Consider the following 7,206-nt stretch of genomic DNA (forward strand, 5'->3'; position numbering starts at 1 on the left):
GCGCTATATATCGCGATGAGCTGTGTTACCTGTGCCACTACCGTGGCAAGTTTTTATCTTTTTTCTCTGTGTCCTTTTATTTTTTTAACACGACGATGTGGCCCAGGTGAGAACCATTTCAGTCGCGCATTAGTAGCTCTCTCTCTATACGTGTACGTGTGTGTGTGCTGTGTGTACGTATGTGTGTGTGTGTGTGTACATCTTTAAAAACCACCGCGTGTCGTAATCATTCGGAATATCCGCTCGAGGCCGTCTATTAGTTAGTTCTCCGAGCACGACCGCTAATGCTTTTCTCTCAATTTGTGAGTTTCTTTCTTTTCTTTTCTTTTTAAATGCATTTTTATTGTTATGATTATTATTTTTTGTTTTTTTCTTTTCTTTTCTTTCTTTTTTTATAGGGAGATGATGTTGGGGGTTGGGGAGGGTGGTTGGGTGGGTGGGTGGTGAAGTGATAGCGTTTTCATGTTCACTTCTCGGATGTACAATTGTGTACGGCATATCCATCTGGCTGCTGCAATTCACTTGGAATGCCGCGCAATTTCGTCTCATTTGTCGACCCAAAAAAATAAAATTTAATAAAAAAAGGACATAAACATTTTTGGAGGCCTACCCGTTAAAACAAGAAAAATACCATAGGTAAAACTGAATCGTATCTGCCGTGCGGGTGTGTGTTTTTCTGTGAATATCCTGGGAGTAAGAATCAAGACGGCCGCTCAAAGGATTGACGTCACAATAACGTTCAATAAAAGCTCGCCAACTTGATGAATGATTTCCGAGGGCGAGTGTGATTATTATTATTGTGTGTATAGAAAAGCAGCTTACACAACCGCAAAAAAAAAAAGACACACATAATAAAGCGAGAGCCGAGTCTGCTGATGGTGGCACGACGCTGCTGGATGCGTTCTCTCATTAGTGCGACGACACACGCAAAGAGTCCCGGTTCGAAAATCAATGACCGCGCGCCCGCGACGATGTGATGTGTTTATTAGATTTGGAGAAATCGGCAGACGGCGGCTAGAGCTATATAACAGCAACAACCGTGGAAAACTTAAATGCCAGAGTAGAGAGTCTAGTACCGGTACACATACATATAAAATATATTAGACCCCGATGTAACAATTTGTTTCCGCTCCGAGAGCGCGGGCAAACCGATTTCATTTTTGAGATTTTTTGGTTTCGTTGTATAAATGAATTGTCTACAAGAAAAGGTGGTGGCGGCGGCACGCGAGGCAATTCCGCTGGCCGTTCATTATGTATTACGCCACAGCCGGGGTATTTTGTGTACGATTATATTTTTTAGATATTTAGATCTAATTCAAACAGGTTCTGCCCCGGGGTTTCTTTTTTTTAAATTTATAACAAATGCAGTTGCTGGGTTTTCCGAAAATGTCGTTCCCGGCGTGTGGAAAAACACGTACGTTTGCAAACACAGCCGTGCGCCAATGTTATTGCCAGCTTGGCCAGGCTACATGAAACTTGTTCGCACGATAAAATGGATACCGCGGCCGTTGCCAATGTCGACTGTTCCGAATACCATCATCACTGAAGCGTTCGTGGTTTTTATTTATTAGAATGGGCGGATATTTCCACGACAACAACAACCCAAAAATATTACAAGATGGCGATTTTTCTACGAAACAGATAGTACAGTCGCTTTTCACGATCATTTTGAGCTCGTTGATTCTCTCTTCAAAGAAATAACGCGCATCATCGTCGTCGCTTATATGAGATAGACTGACTATAAATATCAACTTCCACCGTCAGATGATGATGATGAGGTTAAAGGCGCTATATACATCTGCAATTCTCGGCTACCGGCGACTCTCTTTTCATCGTCAGAGGCGCCCGCATATCCAATCGAATAGCCAATTAGTTCTGGTGATTCATTAGCCCGCGCCGACCAGCAGCCACATCAGCGCTATAGACGATAACCAACAGCACAAGAGGTCAGGATGCCGGGGGTATACATAGGCAAACACACACACACACACTAAACAAGGCAAAAGTGGCTTATTAAAAAAATCACTCGAGTCCCGCAGCAAATGATTTTTCGCTTTCTCACAGCTCCAGGAATAATAATTAAAAAAGAAATCTGATGAAAAGATCTGAGAAAACGATCGTTTTCTTGTATATTTATTTAGTTATATAATATTATAAACACAGCACAGAGCTATAGAGGAGAATATAACCGGGTATAAAAGCGGGTGTGGAGGAAGAAGAAGAAGAAGCTCGGCGGTTTCTTCTTCTTCTTCTTTTCTGGCTGTTGGTTACATTCGCTATCAATTGATTCAATCAAGCCGCCATCACGAACGAGACCGCCGGTTTTATTCTCTCCTATTCTCTCGGTCTCCTTTTGTCACTCCCTACGCTTTGACTCTCAATAGGCTCTCGTTATTACGCGGTGTTTGTGTGTGTGTGTGTGTGCGTCGTATCGGTCGGAAAAGAGCCCAAAGGGTTTAGGCGACGAAGAATTCGCCGGAAAAACACACACGGGGTACCATTTACGCCGTATAGATCCAACATTGTATACAATCCGCGTACATTATAAAAAAAAAGAATGCACATAGAAAAAAAGCCGTGGAATATTATAAGTGTGTATATACCCCCCAAAGAAAAAGCGACTGGGCAACAAACAATAACAAGAGCGCTAAACTATTTCGACATTTTCCCCAATTTCCTTCCTGTTTCCGTCTGCCATATCCCCACCAAATAAGTCTCAATGTTCTATTCGCTTCGCTCGCAGCGACGTGTTGAAGTGGCTTCCAGCAGCTTCGCAACTCTTCAAATGCGACGTCGTCGACGCCGTCCCCCCCCCCCCTTTTTTTATCCTCCCATACGGTAGTAGTACACACTCGATTCCCCCCTTCCGTGTGTGCATCTTTCACTATAAAGACATTTCTCCGGCCCAGATTTGCATATGTGGCGTTATGGACTAGATGAGGTGATGGAGGGGGGTCGAACTGAATTGATTTGCTTAGTCGGGCTAGTCCAAGAGCTTTTCCGTCACCTCTTTGATATTCAACATTGGCACAGACCAGCAGCAGCAGCGCGTACTCAACGACCATCCGCACCGGAGATCAGTCGAACCAGTTCATCACCAGCGGCTGCTGGTGGTGCCACTTTTGAAGAGGGCGCGCCGCCAGTCTCTCTCGCTATCCTCCTCTTTGGATTATGTATATTTTCAATTCCTTTTTGTTTCGTCTTTTATTCACTCGGATGCGGCTACGAGAGCTCTTCTTATTCTTTTTTGATTCGTCTAGATATCCTAATCAGCTCTTCGTTATGTATACCAGTCAGATAGTGAAGTGGGCGTTGGCATTGGCGCGGGTCATCATCCACCCACCAGCGGTGTGTGTGACTCGGTTCAACATTTGTCGACAAACGTTGACAAAGACTGACACGTCTTCTTATATTTTTTCAGACGATTTTTAAGGGTTTCGTGTAAACTTTAACTTTTATCTTGTCTGTGGTGGGTGGGGTTAATCAAAGTTATTAAAACGAAAAATTGGATGTGGATATAATCCCGATCCGTTCAGCGGATGTATGAGCGAAGGGGGAGAAAAACCGCTTTTATCCTTTTTGGCGGATTGGATTTGGGGGGTCGATTTTTAATAAATTCTAATCGATATCTTAAGTATTGCTAAATGGACGATTAGTGTCGTCTGCTTCGTTTTCGTTTACAAGTATGAAAGCATGATGATACGTACAAGTTTCGAAAAAGAGACTAAGATTTCATAGAAAAACCATGGTATAAATAAAACGGAACGATCACTTTTTTGGATGTGGATGCTCGAAAATAAAATTACGAAAATGTGGTCAGTTATGTCAACTTTGGTGTCGCAGTTTTCCATACTCTTCAATACTCCATGCTATTTTGGCGGGTAATTCTCAAAATAAAAATGGGATGACTGTGGGAGCTTTAATTGACGAGTTGTTACTTCCAGACTAGCATTATCTATGGCAGTTTGTTTGCACTATATGTAACCTTTTCTTCTGTTCAGATTTCAGACTTGAGCCAACCATCGTATCAGCAAAGTTTTGCTTGTGCTGGACCTCCAGTCATATGATTTGACTGATGACCTCCTGACGTCAGCAACAATCACAGTATCATCACTAAGGTAATATTTTCCGTTACTTTTATTAACCCATGATGCATGACTTACACAGGTGCAGTATATTTCATGGAAACCTTCAATTCTCCTGTTAATTAACAATTAGGTTAACCCCTGGTTTACCCACTATCTCAATTTCAAATTTTCCTTGCTTGTTTTTGTTTCTGTAAACACACTTCGTAACTTATTGTTTAAATTTTTTAGATAACAGCATTCCCTGTAATTGGAGAAACTTCCAGTGTCTGCCCATGCCGACTGCCATTCCAATGTCCTCGTGTACGCCCATGTGAATGTGGGTGTATTCACGAGGACTCCCGTTTACCCAAGTCCCTTCCCGGTGGATCCTTCTGTGGATGGAGCACCTGTGGATGCCTGGCTGTATTTCCCAGGCATAAAGGTAGGAAAAATTCATCCCTATTTTTTCTTTTTGACAGTTTTTGGTGGCGTTGATTATAATCGTTGCGAAGTATGGAGTACGATTATTCCTAGGCCATATACAGTTGGCTGAAACTGTTTTTCTTTGCCCTTCTTGTTTTTCTCAGTCAGGGTTCATTAAATTGCTCACAGTGCGAAGAACCAGTGCAGATCAGGCCTGTTTTTGTACCTCGTAACTTTGTCTATGGGTAAATAATCAAATTCAGAAAACATTTGAACTTGAAACACTTGAACAGAATTTTTGAAATGAACAAGAGGGTCTTGCCGCCACACCGGCACTTCCTGGTAGAGACTTGGCCAGACTTTTGCGTAGGAAAAAGATTGATCGAGGTGGTAGATTGCGGTCGTTCAACACTTTGGCAGTCAACGAAAATCAAACGTTGCAAATCAAAGAAAATACAAGGGCGAAAAAGGATTGTCGTGTACTCGACCACTTGGAGATTGCTGGACGCTGGCGGGATATCTAAACAATTTCTAAAACTAGAAGGGGGGAATGTTGTTTGTATATTATACGGCATTTTCGGATTAGAGTCGCGAATTTGACCGGATTTATATATATTCGACCATTCTTATTGATATCCGACGGAGGGAAAATATTACCCACAGGTGATGATCATCCCCCATTTGTATTTATTTATTTGGTTTTTTTCTCATTGTCCTTTCACGGCAAATTTTCTCTTAGAAATGGCAAAGTAGAAGATAAACCCCGTCGAGCTTTTATTTGTGTATCGATGATGAGTATATATATGGCGCTTGGCAGTATATACGACAAAGTAGACATAAGGTCCAGATTTGGTGCTGGATCAAGTCGATGGGGGGCTTGTTTTGAGATTGAGCCGCTTAGAGGTGGTCATCACGTGTGATTTCTAGAGAGAGAGAGAGAAAAAAAATATCAGACGACAGTTTAATAATATATACACAACACAGATTGTGTTTATTTGAGCTGACTGTGTGTGTGTGTGATGGTGTATTTAGCGGATATAAGAGGAGCGAAAAGCCGGGGCTCTATAATCCTATGGACCGCCCCATCACCCTCCGCGATGTCTATTGAATCCACAGCACAAACCCGAAATATACAATCGACCTAGATTTTCCTTTTTTCTCTCTCTCTCTCTCTCTCCTGCGTGTACTACCTGGAAAGAGATGGACTGTCACCTTGGGTATACGGTTGGCTATGTGTTTTTGTGTTTCTGCATCGTTGCCATAATACGCAGCCGGCCCCCCCAACAGCAGCAGCAGCAGCAGATAGAGTCGTGTGTGTGTACACAAGCCAAAGCAAAAACTGGAAAACTTCACATGGAAGCTTTCACATTGTCCCCTCACACTTTTCTTTTCAAGTCTCGCGTCTGTGATGGCTATATGGCGCTATCTCTATTCGATCCGACCCTGATCTTTTTTATTTTATTTTGTACAAGGGGAATTCATCCAGCCATCCGCAAAAATCTTGGACGTAGACTCTCGCTTAGTTTAGTACTGTAAAAAATGCATAAATTCATACTGAAGGAATTCTCTTGTAATTATATATACTCGACTATCTTGACATGGCTGCGGGGCGAATGCGGTCTTAAAAGAAAAATCTAAAAAAAATATTTATAACTGGACTGCTCGGCGTTTCAGAAGATGTCTAGAAAAGCGGAAATAATTCGGTTCTCCTTTTCTTTTTATTTCTTCTTCTTCTTCTCCTTTGGTTTTCTGGATCTTGACACTTCATCCAGCGCTCGCCTTTAAAGTCTCTCTCTCAATCAGGCTTCCGATCTTTTCGCCCTTCCATCTTGTTTGGAAAAGGCGACCACCCACCAGTCCACCAACCAGAGGTTTACACACTTGTCTTCCAACCGTGCTGTATAAAAAAGCCGATGCTATCAGGTACTTTATAATCCCATCAACTCGATATAGAACTCAAAACGTGACAAGAAAAAACAAAAATAAGCGAGTGGCGCACATCAAGGGGGGAGAGAGAGAGAGAGAAACGGAATCATTTTCGGCTCTTTTGCCTTTGAAGCTCGACAGCATTTTTGAAAAAATCAAATTCGAGGCTCCGCAGAGATTATTATTTTGCACAGAGAGAGATTCCCACATCAAGTAAACACACGGGCATTAGATATATTTGAAAAAAAGCCAATATTGATTTTCAGTCGACATCAAAGGAAGAAGACAAAAAATCGTTTCCGATGCGCACGGGGGTAAAAAGGCACGCAAAGTATTTATTGTTTGGCCAACAAGAAGAGCGTCTATATAATACAGCACTAACGGGTCACAAATAAATAACCCCATAACAGATAGAATCCAGTGCCCCCACAGCCAAAGGCGCATTTGAATTGGCGCTCTCTTCCTGCAACGCGGTGGATGGCGCAGTAGAAAATGTTGTTCAAAGGAAGAAGAAGAAGATTTTTGTTTGTTTATGGGATTTGTCGCTGAGCTGCTGCTGGCGCATTCCGCCTTTCTTTTGGCTTTTATTTTTCGTTCGTGGGATTTGTTTTCTCTCTCTCTGGCCCGCATTCCACTACGGCGGACGAATCCGCGCCGCGGAGAAAATAACTGTCAACACCTCGTTCGAGAAAACAAACCCGCACAGTGTCTATGTATTCTCCTGTTAAAAACATGGCAACTTTTGGCTGCTGGCTTTTAGAAGAACTGGGCGCTTCTCCCGTCAGAAACA

General features: G+C 42.5%; 1 long non-coding RNA gene across 1 annotated transcript; it reads left to right on the forward strand.

The window, feature by feature from the left end:
* Positions 1 to 3,668: 3,668 nt before the first annotated feature.
* Positions 3,669 to 4,527, forward strand: LOC124194552. The gene is made up of 3 exons (XR_006874914.1): positions 3,669 to 3,881; positions 4,002 to 4,118; positions 4,317 to 4,527. It is a non-coding gene; the product is annotated as an uncharacterized LOC124194552 (long non-coding RNA).
* Positions 4,528 to 7,206: the final 2,679 nt, after the last annotated feature.

The sequence above is a fragment of the Daphnia pulex genome, chromosome 5, assembly GCF_021134715.1.
Source record: "Daphnia pulex isolate KAP4 chromosome 5, ASM2113471v1".
NCBI lineage: Eukaryota > Metazoa > Arthropoda > Branchiopoda > Diplostraca > Daphniidae > Daphnia > Daphnia pulex.